Below are 23,092 nucleotides of genomic sequence, written 5' to 3'. Positions count from 1 at the left end.
CATACATAGGTTTTTTTACGCATATATAGTACATACAGTATTAAATTTTGATGAGTGAAAAATTGAATAATTTAATTAAAACATAAATTAAATAACATTAAAGAAAGAAACAATAACACAAACCTGTTATGTAGTGACCTCATTTAAATAAGTGGAGTTAAAATGTGTTATTAGTGCAGCTTTATATTTCACAAGGGGCGTATTAAGAATATCTGCGATTTTATCATAAAAGCTCCCAAGTGCGTGCAATCTATTTATAACTGAGTTTTATCGTGAGACTGTGGTATAATTGTCACAATAATACATTCTAGAGGACCTTTATTCAATGGTAGGTACATGAAATTGAATGAATATTGATATATCATTAATTTTTTCATAGATTAATCTTTTTAACTTATTGAGCACTGATTTTCTTTTACTTGTGTGTCTAGTAGTCGAAATTTATTGGCGACATATTTTGCATACATTATAGCAACTTCTTGTAATTAACTGTACACTTGTTTTGGTACATTGGGCAGTATGAGTAATACATATAATACATAGCTGTTAAAAGGTACCCTAAAAATAAATAAATATGGTCACGGAATGGATAAAACGGATTTTATATGTTTCATTGAATGGTGTGAAAAAAGGCAATTTAAAAGCTTTGCGATGTTAATTCTTGAACCAAGATAAATATTAAAAAATAATTTATAAAAATAATATCCTACGACAAAATATTATAATTGGAATTTTTAACAAGAAACCCAACTGCTCCCAAACGTCTGGAGTCAGTGATAATGAGAGAATCGCTAATTGGGGTGTGTTGTAAGGCTGGAGATGGTGGTTAGGAGAAAAGGATGGGAAGAGGAAGATACTCCGCTATTCAGATCTGGTTACCAAACACGTTTCAATTCTGAATGGGTCTTTCACCAGGGTGACACTGAGAGTATCTTCCACGAGCCGCCACTGAGTGGGTAGGAGAATTAGATGGAGAAGAGGAAGGTGAGGAGGAGTACCTGGCTATTCAGATCGGTCCTCAAATACGGCCGAAGCCATTTCAAGCAACGTTTCAATTCTGAATGGTGGTCTTATACCAGGGCGATACTGAGAGTATCTTCCATTCTGGAACGTGCCGCAAATTTACTATATATATTATTTTAAGTTAATAAGTTGTGAAATAACACAAATTAATAAAAACAAATTTTCTTGCGCACGCCGGGATTTGAACCCGCGTCTTCCAACTTACTAGTTGAGAGCCTTACCCTTCGACCAGGTAAGCCTTCTACGTCTAATATTATAATATAAAAATCTTTTGAAAATTCTTACATTTTATAATACTTAAAATTTATCTTAAAGTTATTTCTAAAAAAATTACGTGAAATGTACGAATAAAAAATGTAATTTAGCGAAACAGGTGCCCGGAATTAGTGTAATATTCATAGGGTCTCTACTCTTTGCGAACCTTTGGCAGCTGTGGACAGGTTTAAATATAAAACACATACTTAACCTTTTCACCGGGCAACCTTAGGGACTAGTGTAATTCTCTTTGGACCTTCGAACCAACAAACATCTGTATTTCATGACTTCATAAGCAGGTACGAAACTTCATTATAGTTGGATAATGTCATGGAACTCCCAGAACAATGAAAAATAGTATATAATAGTATATAGTATACCTATTTGTGTTTTATACAATTTTCAGATCCCTTTTCTTTCTCTTAGACAAACACGATTAAAACTTAATAAATTTTGATGAAAATCTTGACAAGCATACAATACAATATAATGTTTCAATATATTTTTACATCAGATAATTGATAAGTTAAGAAAGGAAAATCTTTTCAGTAACTGATATGTGAATGATTGGAGTAAAGTTTTGAGGTTATGATACCTGGATGTAATTTTAAGATAAAAATAAGAAAAATTATAATGGTTTATTTTTATAAGAATGAGATTTTTCACTTGATCGTGTCATGTCTTTCTCAGGCGTCGTCGAATTCTTCTACCATTCGCTTCCATGTCATACAATATTCTAACACCCTTCGTTCATCCCACACGCCCCATTTTTACCCACGTAAATATTTAATTAACTTGATCGTTCCATGCCTTATTCGGGCGTTCCCGACTTATTCTACCATTCACTTCCACGCCGTACGTTTTCTTTTCATGTCATTTTTCTATCGTTCTCTTATGACGTAGAATCGTGAAATTATCGCATTGTTACATTACAAAACTTCATTACACTGACTGACATAATCCAACTTTTTCTACCAAACCACTCTCTGAACACTCCTGAAGAAATCGGTCGAATCGTTTTTGAGTTCAGGGCTAGACGTACATTCCATTTAATTTATATAGAGAGAAGGAGATGAAGCTAGAGAAGAATATTCAAGAAGAAGATTGACCCCTCACAACCCACGAGAACCTAAACAGTCGCTAGTCAATCGGAGTATACTTTCAAACAATTGTGGTATGTTAAGAATCTGAGGGAAAAGTGGAAGGGAAACAAGGGAGAAGAAAGATAAGGAAGAACCTGATAATTCAGATCAGGTTTAAATAAGCCATTTGAACATTTCAGTTTTCCGTTTCTCAGCAGGGTAATAATAAATAAATAAAGAAAACGGGAAGCTTTCTCTTTGCATTTATAAGTTTATTATAATTTGAAATATGTATATGAAATTGAAAACGACCAAACATTTCGCCCGGCCTTGTTTTGCAATTTTTTTTAATAATTATTTTCTTTGAAACGAAAAAAAGTAAGCGACAATAACGTTTATTTTAAATGTACGTTTGTATAAGTAATTGTATTTTTTTAGTTTAGTATAAAGTGGAAAATAAACCTTACAAGAACAGTATTTAATTTTGGGAATACTTTCAAAAACAGACAAATCTATTTGAAATTGAAAATCAAGCGGGAATATTTTATGACACGTATAGTTTAGTCATTTTTGTCTAGAACTAATCATTTTAGATCAAAGTTTTTGAGATAGGTTCTCATGAAGTTCTATAAATTTAACACGACAGCCACAAATACAAAAAGTAAATATATAAAAATTAGTTATGATTTCTTGTCTTTTATGACTCCAAACATATGCAAACTTAATCCATGATTTCTTATCACTTACGACTCTAAACATATTGCAGCAACTTAACTCATTTAGTAATGATTTTTTGTCACTTATGACTCAAAACATATTACAGCAACCAAACACATTTAGCACGAAAAAATGGGCGTTTCTCTTTTGGACGTGCGACGGCTCAAAGACAATAGATTCCAATGTAACATAAACAAGGAAAACTTTACTCATTTCTCCGTTATTGCCAAGTAACTGTATGGTTTATAAAGTGTGCGTGACTCTTCCGAAGATACGAAAGGCAGAACCATTCCAAAAGCTTTTAGCGAAGGAAACCAGATTCAGTTAAATCAACGGTAGAAATAGCAATATATCGTCCGCAACACTACACGTTAAACATTCCCTTTGCTTAGTCAAGATAAAAGTTTTATGGGTCAAATGCCTTTATTCACTATAATAAATTATTATTTTTTTTAATTTAGATAAAAACACAATAGAAAATTATTTTTCAAAGGATTGGCAGTATGCTAAAAAAATAAACACATAAAAATCAACCAGTATTAAACAAAATACTTTTTTACATCTATTTTCAATATTCGACCTAGTTGCGGCATCTCTTGGGCCGGCTAGCCATTTTCAAAGATTATTTTTACTGAGGATTTAACCTTCCTCCCCAGGGACTAAAGTAAACTTCGCTAGCATCTGTAAATTTTTAAATATAATGTCATCCAATTTCATTAAAAAATAACCTGTGTGCGCGTGTGTGTGAGCATGTGTACCACCAAATGTTTATATAATGCATTGTCATCTACGACTAATCTATTTGCCGAGTTTCAGTTCGATCGATCAATACAGATTCGGGAAGTGGGTTAATTTCCGCATCCAAGATTCAATTTCACTAATTCATTCTTAAAAATGATTATTTTTTAAGTTGTTGCTTGCACTCGGTTGCACTCATATTTTCTATTGTCCTGAAGAAGGTGGAGTGCAACAAAAAATTATTTAAAAAATGTCAAGCAATAAAGTGTTGCTTTCTTCGATAATTTATTCTTATTAATTCAATAAAGAAAAATAAATATATATATTCTAATAAATATGTTTAAAAAATAACTTACAATAAAGACGTTGATTCACTAATTAACGATACATCTGACAAAAAAATATACAACAGATAGTTTCTTGTCGAATTAATTGTTTTATATTATAAAAACGTCAAGAAAATGAATTAATTTTAACTGTTTGAAGTTTTTTATGACAAAGTGTTTTGGTGTTGTGACCATAGTAAATATTAAAATATTTAAAAAAAAATCTTTTTATTAATTTTTCTTATGCTTGTTCAACCATTGCAACGTTTGTGTGTAGATACATAGCGTGACCCATACAAATAATATTATTTTTTGTATTTCTTTGGCATTCACTATGTAAAAATTTCTAGACATTTTTTGTTTTAATGAGTTTTTATTATTCACAATGTACATTTGTTACGTATAAATTTTTTTATAAAATTAGCGACCGGTTTCGACACGTCCGTGTCATTAACTAGCTATTTTAAAACTTTTATTAAAAAATAGCTAGTTAATGACACGGACGTGTCGAAACCGGTCGCTAATTTTATTAAAAAAAATATACGTAACAAATGTACATTGTGAATAATAAAAACTCATTAAAAACAAAAAATGCAAATAATATTACTTAGATAATCATGTTTCTACAACAAATCATGTTGATTGATCTCACGGGATATAAAAAACATTTAACTGTTTTTAAATATACAGTAAGGCCTGGTTCCCACTATGCCGGACCGGCAGATCTGCCAGGCCGGTAAAACTGCCGGAAGGGCTAGTGGCTGTACAATTTATATGTAGCTATTCACATTATCCCGGGTCCGGCATTTTTGCCGAGCCCGGCATTTTTACCGAGCGTTTTGTCACTGCGAAAGTGCCGGTAGAACCACCGGACCGGAGTAATGTGAACGAGTATGTGCCGGTATCCGGCTGTCTCCGCTCGCCGCGTCCGCGCTCCGGGCTCCCCTCTCGTCATCGGCTCGCATTTTTTGAAGAAAGTAGACGTGTTCACCCTGCTCGTTTAAATCTTTTTATCTGTATTCAAATGTGTACCTCCATACGGACGTAGGAGATTAAAGCCTTCAGACACTCATTTTCATAAATCCGTCATTCTATCCAAATATTTCTTTTTTTCATTTTTTTTATACTGTAATTGTTACATTATCTAGCGATTCCGTTCATTCAATTTTTCTATTGACTTGCCTACCAATGGATAATGGACAATATCAGCGGGAACATAACAAGTCAATCGGTTTAATTGTTGGCAGATGAATCATCTAAATGCGTTTAAGATTGACGATTGATTTTATTCATTAATTTCATTCATTTAACATATACCTATATCCAGCTAACAATAAAAAAACACCCTAATATAATAAAACTTCCTTCTTCTTCTGGCGTTAGTAAGATTAGATTGTTAATATTAATTTTAGTTGTAAGTTGCTAAATATGTAAATACTCGTATATATGTCGTTAATATAGTAGTTATAGGCCTTAGTCGTAAGTCACTAGATATAAGTCTAAGAGATAAGTCAGTAGTTCTAGTATTAACTATTTAAGAAATATATTTGTACAGCGCCCTTGAGGTGATTTCTCACGAAAACGGCGCTATATAAATCAGCCAAATATTATTATTATTGAAGTGAAACTTCTTTACGCGCGTCATGCAATTTCGAGGACCGGAGTAAAACCGACTCATGACCGAAACGAAAATGCGGGTACCCCCACCACCGATTAAAGTTCATTTGATCTAGTCAAAGTTTTGAAGTAACATATAAATGCTTCTTAGCTCATCCCGACAACTGGCGTTGGTGGTGTAATGGTCAGCATAGTTGCCTTCCAAGCAGTTGATCCGAGTTCGATTCTCGGCCATCGCACATTATTTTTTTGTTTTTAACGCCTTTTTCATTCAATATCTTATTTTTTAGTAGGTCAGAACATTTTTTAAAAGAAAATAATATTGCAAAATAATAAAAACACTTATCTCACTGTGATAAAACATTACTCCGCTAGAGCGCGCTTTGCGTTATTGTGTTGGATTAAAATTATTATCTAATCCGTATATTATGATAATTGTATTACATTTATTTAATTAATTTATTTATTTTGATAATATGTAATAATTTACAGAAAAAAAAATTAAAACTATCTCCCTCTGATAAAATATCCGTTCGCTAGAGCGCACTACGCGATCTTGTGTGGGATTCTATTTCTGTACATTGTACATTATTTTTAAAAATATATTATATTTTGGGTGTGATGTAGGTAACATTATAAAACATAACAAGCTCTCATATTTTCAGAACCTACATAATATAATCAATTTATGCGGCTTTGCTTACAGTTGGTGCTCAGCGTGGTTGGCTTTCAATCAGTTAAGCGAGGTTCGATTCTCGGCTGTGGCATTTTTGAAGTGAAACCTTGTTGAGGTGGGGGAGCCGCTCACGAACGTTCTCTCTCTTCTCTTCTTTCCTCTCTCTCAGACACCAGCGAACTGCGCCACGCCAAGCATCAGCTGAAACTAGAAGTTTCACTTCTGTCTTGCGTAGGCTTGACACACCCACTTTTTTTATTAGTTTAAACGGTAATTCCTCGTGCAAGTTTTCATGAAGCGGTCTAGGCTTTGGTACATTTAAAGTACCATCATTGATCTTTTGCCAAAATTTACTATCCTTTAATATAGTAGAATCGCATTCCTTGCCATATGAGCCCATACTTATAAAAATAAAACGGTACTCTGAATCAACAACTTCCATTAATACAAAAGAATAATATTCCTTGTAATTAAAGAACATAGAACCACTCTCGGCTGGTTTCAAAATTCTAATATGTTTGCCATCTACTGCTCCAACACAGTGAGGAAAGTTGGCTTTTCTTTGGAATCCTGAAGCGATGTCCTCCCATTATCTCTCCGGCTCCGGTGTAATGTGAACACTCTTGTCCGGTGTCCGGTTTCCGGCAGATCTGCCGGTCCGGCATAGTGGGAACCCGGCCTAACATTTTTTGTGGAAATTTTTTTGAACAACCATTGTATTTAAAATATTGACGAGCTGCTATTATATCGTCTGTTCGCATTGCTGCATGCTAGCAGCTAGTGGGTACCTTTCTACGATTTTATTGTTAAAAATATAAGAGTTCGTATGTTTCTTCCGATAAGTTATATCCACACGCCATATGCTGCCGCTTGTGGATACATTTCGTGAACAGTTCTAGGTTTATTTTGAATTGTGCGTGCCGAAATGTTTTATGACCTTCGTGATTGCCAGGATTATGCCAGTATCAACCGAGCTTTACAATTCTAAAAGGTATAAACCCAATTTAACTTTGCGCTTTCACTGAATAGAGATTTTATTGTTCACATAAATGAACAAAGATACTAATTCGTCCTGTACTTGTTTATAGCACAATGTTGGGCTACTGGTTCGTTGCCTTACTTTAACGCGGTGGTGATTATTGCGTTTCAAAGACCATGCACCACTTCATGTAATATTCTGAATCAGGCCAGAGGAAAATAAAGGAAACAGAGGGGCATTTTCGGTTCCATATAAGGATAACGACTTGTCTTTAACCTTCAAATTATCGACATTATCCTTAACTGTGAGTTTAGATCTAAATTTTAATGGCGGCGCTAGTATTTTATTGCAAAAAATAACACATGAGTTTATGTAAAATGCACCAGTCTCACAAAGCTTAAGTGCGGTGAAGATCCGAAATTAATGTAAGGCGAAATCAAACGTAACGGGAAAATAAGAAAGGGATGCTTACATGGATCGAATATCATCATGTAATGTACTGAGAAAGGACTGTCAGAAGAGTATTTTGACGTACAAACAGATGGAAAATAAAAGAAACGTGTATGTATATGTGGATAAAGCAATGTATATAGTCCTTTGAGCTTTCTTCTCATCCTCGCTATAAAATGGGTAAAAAATAACCAATACTACCATATCATTTTTTTACCTACTATCACATACATTTTTTAAGCTAACACGTACATTTACCTTTTCAATCAAATTAACCGACAAGCGCCCAGTGTATACTGTATATGTATCTCGTTTCTTATAAACATAGACAAGCTAACCTTCACTGACCTCAATAATTGAGCATTAAAAACACAATTGTAATAACCATACAGTTTGTCTGATGGGAACTTGTTTCCACGTAGACTTTCATAATACCAGAACATTGAGAGTAGTCGATTTCCTGCTCAATTAATACAGATGCCATCGTTTTATTGTCTGGATTAACAATAGCTGATTATAATAATCGTTTGATATGAATTGTTTTGGAATCTCTCTGCAGGTGGTCTTGACATAAAAAACTCACAATAGTTTCAGCAGTCAAAACAGATTGTGATTAGCCATTTGTCTTCCTTGTGTTTTATAATAACGCTTAACGTCTTTTTCACCTTACTAAATCACCATCAAACTCTTACAACAATGAAGGATGAAAAATCTGACCTACACAATTGAAGATAGAAAAAAAATGTCACTTTTAAGTTAGTTACCTACGAACACTGTAGATTTATTCTATAACATTTAAAACTTACCCATCGCAGTATGTAGCCTTAATTCGGGAAAGTGGAAATTCTTACCTGAAACAAAGAAAATTCCTTTATTAGTAACTAATATATAATATGAAATTTACAAATGAAAAACATTTAGGGCCTTAACTCCTTATGTACATGGCGATAATTTTTAAAATCACGCTTGAAATCAGCCGCCTGTTTTGATAATGCAATTAAAAAAAACATCGCCAAAACCTTTTCTTCAATTCAGACACAAACATGAACTTATTTTTCCACATTACACCGTCACATGTCCGAAAGGCTCGTAAGTAGGACATTAGTTAGTTAGTTTCACTTGAAAATTTCACAATTTATCCTACAAAATTCTATTTATCCTCCATCATATTTTCTTCTTCTTTCCAAATGCAACAATTTATATGGATTTTAATATCGTTATTATTTTTAACTTTTGATGTAAAATAAATCTTTTATTTAAAATATCTTAATTATTTCACCAAATAATGCATCATATTACTTTACCATTATTTTTTCGCAAAGCTAATGCTTTTAATGGAAGAGTAGTATAAATAGTACACAGAAGCTATGTAAAATATGAATTTTATATACATATTTTGTTTGCAATTTTTTTTAATGTGAAACATTGATGTGTTAAAAAGTAAATGTTTGGATTTAAAAAAAGTTAAATACGATATTAAAACAAAAACTTATGTAATTTTAGACAATTTTTAGGCCTATTTCTTCTCGGTTTCAAAAAAGACCTTTTTATAAAGAAATCAACCCCTTTAAAAACGATTTTCCTTTTTTAAATAATACTTTAAATTATTTTTTTATTTAATTATTGAAGGCAATATAAGCGTTTCATAAACGAAAATTTGAAACAGAAAAATCAGAAAAAAATACCTACAGTCACAACTAGGGCTCGAACCCAGGACCCTTGCTTTGCCGGGGAACTGCTCTACCAACTGAGCTTATGGGACCCTATCTCCTTTAGTCATATTTAAGGAGTAGTTTTTGAGTCTAAAGGAACACACAAAAATATTTTGAATAAAGACTAACTGATATGTATCCGGCGTTGCTAAAAAAAATATACCTAAGGACTTTTTTTATTTCAACTGCCATCTCTGATATTTAGCGAATTTCAAGTTGAATGAACAGACTTCGACGAACAATTTTAGTCACCTACGCCATCTTTTGAGGGGTGAAGTAGGCTTTAATGATTAAAGGTTTGAGTCTTCGCTGAAAAACTTTCATCGAGACTCTCCACCATTTTATTTCTGTAGTACTCAGATATAATTTGGAACCATTGAAAAAATAACTGCTGGATCTATTTTAGTTAATTAAGTTCGTACAAGTCAACCTAAATAATTAAATAAATAAAAATATAATCGGGTCAATTTATTTTAATGAAACACAAAAATCCTAAGTCTTTTTATATAATACTTTCTGCTCTAGTTCTGTGAACAGTGTTAGACCGCGCGTCCTAAAAATATGTCAAATCAAAATAAAAATTTCATCCGTAATTACGTATTTAGTTACCTACCTAGGTAATTATAAATCGTGCATTTTATTAACATATTTTTAAAATATCATATAAAGAATTGTACATTTTGTTCAAAGTAACGTCACTATCTAAATGACAATAATTTGTAATAATTTTATACCTAGTATATTAATTTTTTTATCATTTATTTATTGATACATTACTCTACAGTACTTCACATTTCAATTCAGCAACGTTGGCCTCACTGGGTTGTTCACCCGTGCTGAGGCCCCCATTTTAAAATATACGAATTTATACATTTAAACAAATAACAGACTAATGAAACAGCACTTCGCTAGGGTCAGCCAATAACTAAATATTTCGTATTTAAAATCCTTTGTAGGCATTAAATAATTTAATGTGATAAAGGCAACCAACATCATCGTTGTGGCTGCATTCGAGTGGCTCAGTTCCCCACAGAGTGATGGATGCAGATGATGCGGCGACCTCACTGTTGGACGGTTTCATTTAATTTAATCTAATTGTTTTTATTGTGTTACCTATTTATATGACTATTTTATTTTTGATTTATATTTTAATTTTATGTTTAGGTACCTGCCTAATATTTTTTCTCTTTGTTTTATCTTATTTCCATTTTTATAATGTTTTTACTTTATTTTATTGTTTCCCTGTTTTACTGCGTTTCATGTAATATGGCAGACTGGGATTGCACTATCCTCCCAGTCCTGCTGGATTAAATTTAATAAAAAAAAAAAATAATAAATAACCTGCCTGCACCGATTCCGCATACATAGGTAGCTAGTAAGAAAATGTACCCCCTAAAGCCTCTGGCGTATTCTGTCAGAAGGTAAAGTATTTCCGTTTGCAATTAAAAATCAATTAAATGGAATATTTCTGAACGTGTCCAAAAACTAAAAAAAATTGTTTTAAACGGTGATTAAAAACGGTTCGGTAAATATTTACCTACGACTACCGTTTTTAACACGCATTTAAAAATAAACAATCATTTGATTCATCCTAATGACAATAAATAACTAATTTTTGCATTTACGATTTTGAAAAATATTGATATTTAATATTATTTACATAAATAATAATTTACGAGAAAATTTTCCAATTCTCGCACCATTTTGACACAGCGAGTTCGCGTTTGTTTTTACGTAGTGTAGGGCACTGCTAACATAACAATTAAAAAACACAATCATAGTTTTTTTATATCATAGACAGTGAGAAACATTTTTTTATTTTTTATTTAATTTATTACTTGTAAATTATTTAAAATTATAAATGATAACAATATTCAGACTTATATATATAATTTTTTTCGTTATTATTCTACTACTCCATAAGTTGAGCTCCAGGAACTCGTGTTTATGGGAGGAGTATTTACATTTAGTTCTAATGATTTTTTAAACAATAATCAAAAACTTTTGATATAAATACAAACATAATATTAACATAGGTACACAAATTAGAAAAGTGTGATTTTAAAGATAATTAAAATAATACATCTTTTTACAGATTAAGTAAGCGTAAAGAAATTAAGGGTACAATATATCAGGTAAACAAATTAAAAAATTGTTTTTCAAAGACAATTTAATTAATATATACATATTTTTTACAGATTGAGTAAGTGTAAGAAAATTAGGGGTACAATATATCATTATCCAATTCGAGGGACTTAATTAACTTTTTGAATTGTTCATAATTCACAGTTTCGGTTACACTAATTTTATTTTTGGACAATAATATATTTATTTTTTTTTTTTATTTATTTTTTTTATTTATTTGCAAAAACAGTACAAAAACCAATACATTGCAAAAGCGGTAAACAAATTATTGAAGAAAATTTTATACATAAGTATACAGTTAAAACATATGCAAAAGCGGTAAACAAAATATGGAAAAAAAATTATACATAAGTATACAGTTAAAACAAATACAATATTTCGCGCTTAAAGTCGTTGTAGGACATATGGAAAATATCCAAGTTAGCTGGAAGGGAGTTAATTAACCTAGTGAGTCTTCCCAGGGGCATCACCATTGGTAAGTTAGTTCTGGACCTGGGAAGAATTAAAAGCCTGTGTTGGCGGCCTCTCGTGAAATTATCCGGGACATAAAGTCCTATTTTTGACAGAATGTCTGGAATTGATACTAAACCATTCAGAAGCTTGTAAGCCATCATCAATAATGCGACGTCCCGTCTGGAACTAAGGCTGCAGATATTCAGCATTCCCGAGATAAATGCTGTTGGAAACAGCCATGGGTAAAAACCAAACTCTCTCATATAGAGGTATCGTAAAAATTTCTTTTGAATTTTCTCGACCATTAGTACATAGACAGTGTCCTCTGGCCCCCATACCTGAGATCCACTCTCGAGAATGCTACGCACTAAGCTAAAGTAAAGCAGCCTAATGACTGCAAGGTTTGTCAGTTCCTTTGAATTGTGTATGACAAAACCTAACATTCTTGTAGCTGATTTACAGATCTTTTCAATGTGAGCGTGAAATGTTAAGCGAGCGTCATACACAATTCCTAAGTCCTTATAAGTCACCGTATGCTTTAGTGATGTATCTTTCATTTTGTAATTAAAATATACGATCTTTTGTGACCTCGTAAAACACATAACTGAGCATTTTTGGAAGTTGAAACCGAGTTTGCTGTCAATACTCCAGTCAATAATTGCATTTATATCTTCCTGGAGCTTTTTACAGTCTTCTAATGATCTTATTCTTAAGAACAGTTTAATATCATCTGCAAAAAGTAAAAAACGGACGAATTTGATTTTTCCCCGAATATTATTTATAAAAATTAGAAACAATAAGGGTCCTAAATTGGAACCCTGCGGCACACCAGAGTTTGTAGGATACGCGTTAGAGTTAAAACCACCATAGGAAACGAATTGTTCCCTTTCTTTTAAATAGTTAGCAAAGAGTTTAATTAAGTTTTCGGAAAAACCAATTTCTTCAAGCCTACTTAAGAGCACTAAGTGATCAACCTTATCGAAAGCTTTCGCAAAGTCATGGTATGACGTGTCAACTTGCTCATTATTATCGAGCGCTCTCGCCACGTAATCAGTATATGCCATCAAGTTTGTAGTGGTTGATCGGCCACGTCGAAATCCGTGTTGTTGTTCGATCAAGAATGGTTCAACCTTGGCATATACATATTTATGAATAATTATTTCGAATAACTTGGCAGGTGCGGAAAGAATTGCTATAGGACGGTAATTGGTTGCCTGACACTTGTCACCATCTTTATGTAGAGGGGTAACTTTTGACAGCTTCCACAGTTTAGGAAAAATTCCGTTTTTAATCGTAAGATTAAATATATGTAGAAGTGGATTAGACAGTGGTTCAGAACAACCCTTAATGACGAAGGGTGGAATGAAATCAGGGCCAAATGATGTTTTTGGTTTCAATTTTCTTATTGCTAAACTGAAATCCATGTTATTAACGTTTTCTATAGATATGTTTTGAGCTTTTGTCAATCCAATCTGTCCTGGTACGTAAGAATCAAAATCAGCTTTTTCTGGATTATAGACAGATTGGAAATATTTTGCGAAAGCTTCCGGTACGTCAGTTCCTTTGTAAGTACAATCATTCAGAATAATATGATTTAAGAGGCCTCTGTCATTTTTTTTTGTCAGAAACATATTTCCAAAATGACTTTGGATCGTGTTTAACATTATTCTCTACCTCCACAATATATTTTTTGTGTGCTATTGAAATGCTATGTTTAATTTTTGTACGATAGGATTTGAATAACTCGTGTTCACTATCCAAACCTGATCGTTTCCACCGTCGATGGTATACAAGCTTCGTCTTTATGTCCCCGATAATCTCACGCGAAAACCATCTAGGATAGTTTTCATTTCGCGGCGCTTTTTTTCTTAGAAAACATTTGTCAAAATACGCGTATAGGGTATCGTAGAAGTACTTAACTGCTTCGTCAACATCGGAGATCTCCAAGATAGCCAGCCAATTGTGGTCACGCAATTGGCTGTACAGCTTCTCAAAGTCTCCTTTGCGGAAATTCCAACCACGAAAGTTATTTTCTGAATGTAAACAACGACTTTTCAACGGTCTGTCATGATCAAGACTAATTTCTGACACAAGTGTCGGGTGATAATTATCTTCTTGAACAAGACAGAAATCGGATTTTTTTGTAAACATACTAAAGTTACTTAATACTAGATCCAAAGTACGATTACATGAGTTAAGTACTGTATTAAACTGCTTCAATTGAAAAAGTTCCATAACATATAAAAGCTCAGTGTTCACTGCACGTGGATTTTGTGAAGAATTAATGTTAAAATCACCAATCACTAAAATTTTTTTATCAACAAGGTAAGTTAAGTTACTAATTAAAGTTTCGAAAAAAGTCGTGTAAATATGCGTTTTTGAACTGGGTGGGATATAAACAGAACAAATAAATAAACATAAGCCTTGAATTGTGACTTTGACCCATAAATTTTCGTCTCCCGTTTCCAGATGGGAAAGTCGTTCGGCTCGCATGTTTTCTTCGTTTAGTAAAGCGAGCAGTAGTCCACCACCTCGTGTTTGTTGAGTGCTTCTGTCTTTTCGGAAAACTGTGTATCTGCTGTCGAAAATTTGCGCGTTAAATATCGAATCGTTTAGCCAAGACTCCGTAATCACGATGAATTTATGTTCTTGGTTAAGAACATTTTCTAGAAATTGATTCATCTTAGACCTGAGTCCTCGCACGTTCTGGTATAGTAGCAGTCATTTTGATTCGGTCGGCTTTTTCGCGTTTTCTTGACCTGAAATGCGTTTATTATAATATCTAAAATGACGGACAACCACTCCTCGGGGCCATAGTTCTTCTTTTAGTAGTAAATCTATGTTCTGCTCGTCGACTCCTATTTTAAAGGATGAGTATTCTTTAGAAAACGCCATAAACTTTTCAGCATTACAGCTGAGAGCTGTATTCGTTTTGACATGGGAAATGACTTCCTCCGTCGTCGTGTCGGGATCTAAGCGTGAAACGATAATAAATTTTTGTTTGGGTATTACTTTAATCTTACTCGAGTCATTGGTTCCTACGACTAAAATTTTGTTTTTATTGCGTAAGGCGGCACTGTATGATAACAATGGGCAGGAGGGCGGCTCGGTGCGGGGGGTTTGCTTGACGTTAACGCCGCTGCTCTCAGCCGGTGTAACCGACTCGGAGGCGGGGGCGGGCGCAGGGGAAACGGTAACTGGTTCACTGCTGTTTGCCAAACGAGGCTGGCTGACTGCAGGTGTGAGAGAGATGGTATCAATATTCTCACCTGAGTTTGAATTTTGGTTGATTTTTGTTTTCGATCGCGTTGTAATCACCTTGTCATTCGCACTGTAGGTACTCCGAAAGACTTCAATACTCGTAACGAGCCGCGAAATGATATTATTTTGAGTGATTATTTCATTCGATAATTGCCGAATTATTCGCTCCTGTTCGAGATTTTTAGTTTTCATTGACGATAGTTGCGTGTAGCAATCATCCAGTACTGCGATGCTTTGCTTATTAGACATATTTATTATTATTATTCGTTAACAAAATACGCGCGACGAAACTGTGTGCGTCTTAACTCGTGACTCAGGTATTACTCATCTACTCATCTACTCATCTACTACAGTATATTGTACCATCTCACACCTAAATACGAATAGTGGTGCTGAGCCGTGGTCGTTCTAAGCATAGGAATGTCTAACCTCAATTTTGGTCATTTCATATAAAAATAATTAATAAAAAAAATCACAAAGTTTCATAAATTTTTCTCAAATCGCAAACGGAACCATTGGATTAACATGGGTGTACATTTTAATTATTTTGTGGTTAGCTTCTAGATTTGAATATAAAGCGTGGTTTTTTCTCTTTTTAACACCGTTTAGATCATATTTCTCTCCACGAAAAAAGGAGTAAAGCAGACCGTAAGGAAGACACGAAAATTCCTGTAAGACCAAATGTTCCCAAAAGCGAACAAATTTACCCGAGGGTTTAAGGAGAAACGAGCAAGTGTATCAGTACCGAGGGTTTGGTAAAGTATTAATATTAATTATTGATTCATCATTATCGATTAATACTAAAATTCCTTGATAAAGCCAATTCTTAAGCTTTGTGTAACAATTTATAAATGATAAACCTCTTTCTTTCCAGAAGAGCTTATCAAACCTTGCCTGTTTTAGACAACTTTAAAGGTATTGCAATTATTATTCATATACAGTAAGCTGTACCGTAGGTCGGATTATATTTGTTAAGTTGTGACAGCTTTGAACTCAGCTATCGATATAACAGATTAATACACACAACACGTATTTAATATCTTGGTGGTTTCCACCAACCAAGAAAAATAATGCCCTTCAGAAAGTTATTCTCGTATTCCTGAGTTGTCTATTAAGAATGATAAATTTTAATCACCATTTTAAATTTAAATAAATTCGTCCTTTTTAAATACGCCTTTTAAATTGGCGTTTAATTGCTTCATTAAATAGTAAACCACGACTTGATTTCGTAATATTCAAAAGGTAGCAGGAAATATTCACTCTGACTGCCTCTCGAATAGCAATCAAAAGATCGCGGGTTCATATCCCGGGGTGCGCAAGTAAATTTTATAGGACGAATTTGTGTTATTTCACAATTTCCTTAATTTAAAATACTATATAGTTTACTTGTGGCACGTTCCAGATTTGAAGATAGTCTCAATATCGCCCAGGGGTAAGACCACCATTCAGAATTGAAACGTTGTTTGAAATAGCTCTAGCCATGTTTGGTGACCAGATCTGGATAGTCAGATACTCTCCCACCGCTGCCTTTCCTATCTTATTCCCCCTCCCTTCTTCGCTGGGAGCAGTTGGGACTCTTGTGCGGTATTCACATTAAAAAAAACTATGCAGAATATCTGTGAAGTTGTGACCTTAAACTATTGGAAAGAAAATTTGTGACGACAACTAACATGAATATATTTCGGCTCTTAGGTACTGGAGAGACCAATCCAATTGATTAAGGACGGGTTGTTCTACAGAATTTGAATAATTCATCCAATATGAAAGTTAAATTCAAGTTCTGTTATTATTTCATTATGGGCCAGTTGTTTTTCAGTACCTACTGAGATAACAACAGAACTTGATCAGTAAAAATTTCGATAGTTACCTAAAACCAGCGCAGACCCATGAAAAATCACTGAATATCATGTTTGAAAATTCATGAAATGTTAAAAAAAACACGGAATATCTACAAGCAAAATATTTGCAAACATGATTTAACTAGTTTACTAATTAACTATATTTACAAACATGATATAATTACCTTACTAACTAACTATTTTTATAAACACGATATAACTATTTTTTGTTTTTAATGAGTTTTTATTATTCACAATGTACATTTGTTACGTATAATTTTTTTTATAAAATTAGCGACCGGTTTCGACACGTCCGTGTCATTAACTAGCTATTTTAAAACTAAATTTTTAAGTGCAGAAATATGGGGTTTTATTTAGTTTGGTTCTTTGATGGGAGGGATTTGAGGGCGGGGGAGGGGGTTGAGAGGGAAACGGAGGGAGGAGTCAACATAACGGGGAACATTGTCAAAAGAGGTGATTTGCAAGGTGCTATTATTTTATTTACTATATTAATGTTTGAATTAATTTTTTTGTTGATTTCTAATTTTATGTACATTGTGAATAATATAAACTCATTAAAAACAAAAAATGTCTAGAAATTGTTACATAGTGAATGCCAAAGAAATACAAAAAAAACGATATAACTAGTTTACTAACTATTTATATTTACAAACATGATATAACTAGTTTACTAACTAACTATATTTACAGTTAAAACAAACACTTCTATCTATCTCTATATCTTCTGCGGAAAAAACAAATATCGGGCACAATTTATCATTCATTCCGCGAAAATCCGTAGTTAGTTGAAGGGCTAGAATTAGCGTTTACTCAATGAATCAAATTCAAATTTTCAAGTAAAATACGCTAAAGGCTTGTATTTTTATATCTTCATAGCATAAACACAATTTAACTCTATTTTTCGTGTCATTGGTGATACTTTTAAATTTGATTTTTTTTCGCTTTAAAGGCTTTACTAATAAACGTGTTAGATTTTACACGACTGATAAACATCCATAGTTGTATTGTAATTGATTGTTTATCAGTTGTATCAAATCAAAAACGAGTCTTTTAATAAGGGGGTGAATAAAAGTTTTTAAATGTGGAAAAAATTGAAATAAAGTTACTCGTAGTTTTAAGCTTAACACTTTTAGCCATAAAGTTAAAACTACAAACACTTTACGCGGTTTTCAAAGCTAACACAAAAAACTACCAATCAGAATCGGAATGTTACAATACGAGTTTAGTTATGAAATCGGATGTATTATAGATGGTAATTTTTTTCTTATTTTGATCGTCAAGTGTGCCAAATTTCATCAAGATGTATCAATTATCAGTATTAGTATTCTTAATAAATTAGTAATACTCATTTTTCTCCGTGGAGGCAAAAGCTCTGGCTTTATGAAATTTGTTTTTTTTGAAGAATTATAAGGTCGGCAAAACTTTTCCAGCTTACAACCTCATTTCTGTCATGAGCTACAGAGCTTTTACAGAGCTCTTTGTTCAAAATAAGATGGTGTGACAAGTTTTGTGACTGTGTGCCTGTGAGGTCCAGATCGTCGTAGGTTCTCCGCTAGTTCCTAGCTAGTTCTCCACCATTGTAAAATTGATACACTAGGCTAATAACAGTGGTAGTAGGAGAAATTAAAATTCTAGAATGTTATTCGTAATTCTAAAATCTTAAAAAAAAAACATTGTTTTTTCCATATTCATCAATCTTTTAATACCAAACTTTGCTGTATACTTTATACCTTATACTTTTAACTTTATATTTGTTTATGGACATATTGTGCCGTTTGTATTTAAATAAATAAATATTATTTAAACGATAGATAAATCTTCAATATTTACTAGCCCGAAACACCTATATTAATTGAAATATCCTTCGGATTGAAATGTTGGCGGTATTTATTTTTTCTCTGAAGATTTTTCAGGCTTACAATTGTTGTTTTAAATAATTTGTTATCTTATGTGCTTTGCATAAAAACCTTGCCTTGTAAACATAAGTTTATCTTTTTAAAAAAATGATTTTTTAAACTTTCAGAACGGCAGTAAGGAAGAGTATTTACTACTATTCAGTTATATGACAGTTGTGAGGTAGGTTTGTCAATAGGGACAAGAGGACATAGTAATTACGAAAATTGTGTATTTGTTATTTACTTATTTCCCCTCGTTTTGTGGCGTGACATCACCCCCTCGTGTTCATCGATAGCTCCAAATTGAAGTAGGCTAACTCAAGTTAGCCGTTGTTGAAATAACCGTCGTCCACTCGTGTAATTGACATCCTTAATCTGATGATATAATAATTTGTTAACCCATAATAGAATACGGAATCATTGTTCTTTGGAGAAGAGCAACAAACTTAACTGTCAGTCATATTGAAATTGCACACCAAACTACATTAATGTCAATACTTTATAATCATAGAATGACTAACTAAACCAAATATATATTTTTTTAATGATAAACTAATGTTTATAAGACAAAGTTTTATGCTTAACCTAAAGGATAACGAATAATTATAAACAATAATTAGTCGCCTGAAATATCAATACAAATTGAAAATATCTCCATAGTGAAAATAAATGCCGCCAACGGCAATTGAACCCGTACCTTCTAACTCAATATGTACTAGTACCTCAATCAACAATTACTGCTTATTATATTGTTTCACCTGTAATTATAATTATTTTTAAACCATAGACAGTAAGTTTGATCGAAAAACCAAATTTCAACCAACACAATCTAACATAAATAGATCAGTTAAGTCGGGTCTCCAGCGACCAAACGTTATCAAAACATCAGATAAAATAAAAACATTGTGTTGGGGCCTTAAGTTTTATGTATGGGTTTTTTGTGTTTCATCGGTAGCTGTTAACAAAAACATTGTATTCTTGCCCCATTGTTTCACTTTTTCACAAAAATTTGGTTCAACGTTTGTGGTAATATGACTGGAAACCCGTCTTTATATAAGTAGATAATATGGATATTATTAAAAATCTAATAAGCAATAATTGTTGGATGCAAAATACCAGTACACATTTGATAATTTGGTGAGCAATTGGCCGACGTAGCGCAATTGTTGGATGCAAAATACCAGTACACATTTGATAATTTGGTGCGGAATTGGCCGACGCGCGACGTAGCGCAATAATTGTTGGATGCAAAATACCAGTACACATTTGATAATTTGGTGCGGAATTGGCCGACGTAGCGCAATAATTGTTGGATGCAAAATACCAGTACACATTTGATAATTTGGTGCGCAATTGGCCGACGTAGCGCAATAATTTTTGGATGCAAAATACCAGTACACATTTGATAATTTGGTGCGGAATTGGCCGACGTAGCGCAATCATTGTTGGATGCAAAATACCAGTACACATTTGATAATTTGGTGCGCAATTGGCCGACGTAGCGCAATAATTTTTGGATGCAAAATACCAGTACACATTTGATAATTTGGTGCGGAATTGGCTGACGTAGCGCAATAATTGTTGGATGCAAAATACCAGTACACATTTGATAATTTGGTGCGGAATTGGCCGACGTAGCGCAATAATTGTTGGATGCAAAATACCAGTACACATTTGATAATTTGGTGCGCAATTGGCCGACGTAGCGCAATTGGTAGAGCGCCTGGGCTAAATCAGAAAGCTGTGGGTTCAATTCCCGTCGGCGGCATATATTTTCTCGGAAGATTTTCTCAATTTGTAAAGGTGTTTCAAGCTAATAATTATCGCTTAAAAATAATAAGTACCCTTTGTGCTGTGCATAAAAGACCTTGTCTTTTAAACATTATCATTATTCTTTTAAACATATAGTCTGCAACCTGGCAGGCAACGGACGCGTGTAACTGTACGTTAGTCGCACTAACACGTTGAGACCCGAATACAAAACAGGATAAATAAAACGTTGCGATGGAGGAAGAAGTTGATCCGCATGACTACATATCCAAAGCTAAGAAAGAAATTGCTGAAATGACCGCATTATTCGATGAATCAAGAATCACAAAAGAAACAAAAATAGAAATCTCGAAATAAATGAGCTCTATTATGGAAAATATTTCGCATATGGCGATAGACCTAGCAAAACTGAAAGAAAAAAATACAATGCTGAAGGAAATGCTAAAAACTAAAAATGAAAGAGTAACGTACGCGTCAGCAGTAAAAACCAACTATCACCAAGAAGAGATTGAAGAAAAAAACTTTCCAATTATAATAACTTCATTAAATACGAACCAAAATCAAGACCAACTTAAGGAAACAATACAAAATAAAATTAAAATATCTGCTCTGGGCATCGGAGTAAACAGCATGAAAAAAATAACTAACAACATATTAATTATAACTTGCCCTAAAAAAGAAGATGCAACCAAACTGAAAAATGAAATAAACAAAATATCAAAAAAAGACATTACGGCAGAAGAAATACAAAGAAAAAAACCGTGTGTAATATTCAAAGGAATACAAACAAATTACACAAAAGAAGAATTTTTAACAGACTTAAGACTCCAAAATGATGACATTAAAACAATGACAGATCAAAATCCTGATATATTTCAGGTGAAAGCTATCACCGACAACAAAAGAAATAAGTCCCACAATATAATTGTCGAAACAAATGGAAACATGAGAGATTACCTTATAAGAAAAAAACGTGTCAACTTAGGATTCTTGAGGATATATGTTGAAGACTGCTACCCTTTAACGCAATGCTACCATTGTCTAAGATTTGGCCATACTGCACATAAATGCCTAGATAAAATAAAGGATCCAAGATGTATGCACTGCGCCGGAGACCACCAATACCGGGAATGCAAATCTCTGGACTGCCCCCCCAAATGTGCCAACTGCTGGGATACTAATCAAAAGAAACATCCCTACGGATCACCTACCAAATAGTATAGCATGTAAGTTTACAAATTATATGTTAAAAGTTGCCAAACAAAAAATTGATTACAATGCAGAATAAATTAACTATTTTAATTAAAATCAATAATTTAAATATTCAGCCTGACGGCATAGTGTTAAACAAGTCATTTACAAATCATGAGTCACTGCCGATTGCTTATCAGCGGCGGCACTCTTATTTTAAATATATTCAGACGACAATAAACAAAAATAATAATAGAGGTGTTGCAGTACTCATTTTGACGAAATTCATTATTGTTAATATTTTAGATTACCCAATATTTCTTACAAACTGCATTCAAATTGAAATAAATATAAAAATGACATATGTAAACCTACCTTTCAATCATTACTCAAATAAATATTTAGGTATAGTAACCAGGGAGGTTGTAATAAATTATCATATTAATAGCACAGAATTTGAACTAATTATTTTATAAAATATTGCTTTAAGTAATTATCTAGAAGAAGATAATGAAGTAGATTTTTTAAGAACTAACGATCTACAACAGTGGATAAATATTTAAAAAAGTGATGTAGGGGAATTAATTTGTATTCATGTAAATATCAGATCATTATGTAAGAATTGGGATGTTTTACATGTTTATTTAAGAAATTGTTGGGAGCGTATAGATATTTTAATGATTAGCGAAACTAATATACAAGCTGACCAAATTAATATGTATGAGATTCCGGGCTATTCAAATTACAACTATTGTCGTAATAATAAATCAGGTGGGGGCATATCGCTATATATAAGAAACAGTATGGTATTTAAACAATCACCACTAGAATCAAATTATTTTGAAAATGTTTTTGGTGTAATTACTCTTCCAAATAAACAAAGTTTGAGTATATTAGCGATATATCGACCACCGAATCTTAACAAACTATCTTTTATCAGGGA

At 33.0% G+C, this 23,092-nt stretch overlaps 1 long non-coding RNA gene across 1 annotated transcript; it reads left to right on the top strand.

Annotated features, from left to right (window-relative positions):
• The first annotated feature begins 16,119 nt into the window (after positions 1–16,119).
• LOC149412533 (uncharacterized) lies at positions 16,120–21,123 on the top strand. The gene is made up of 3 exons (XR_016304574.1): positions 16,120–16,189; positions 19,317–19,369; positions 21,097–21,123. It is a non-coding gene; the product is annotated as an uncharacterized LOC149412533 (long non-coding RNA).
• The last annotated feature ends 1,969 nt before the right edge of the window (positions 21,124–23,092 follow it).

The sequence above is a fragment of the Hesperophylax consimilis genome, chromosome 23 (assembly GCF_061612785.1).
Source record: "Hesperophylax consimilis isolate HC1 chromosome 23, BYU_Hcon_1.0, whole genome shotgun sequence".
Lineage (NCBI taxonomy): Eukaryota > Metazoa > Arthropoda > Insecta > Trichoptera > Limnephilidae > Hesperophylax > Hesperophylax consimilis.
This window is presented reverse-complemented; position numbering and strand designations above follow the sequence as displayed.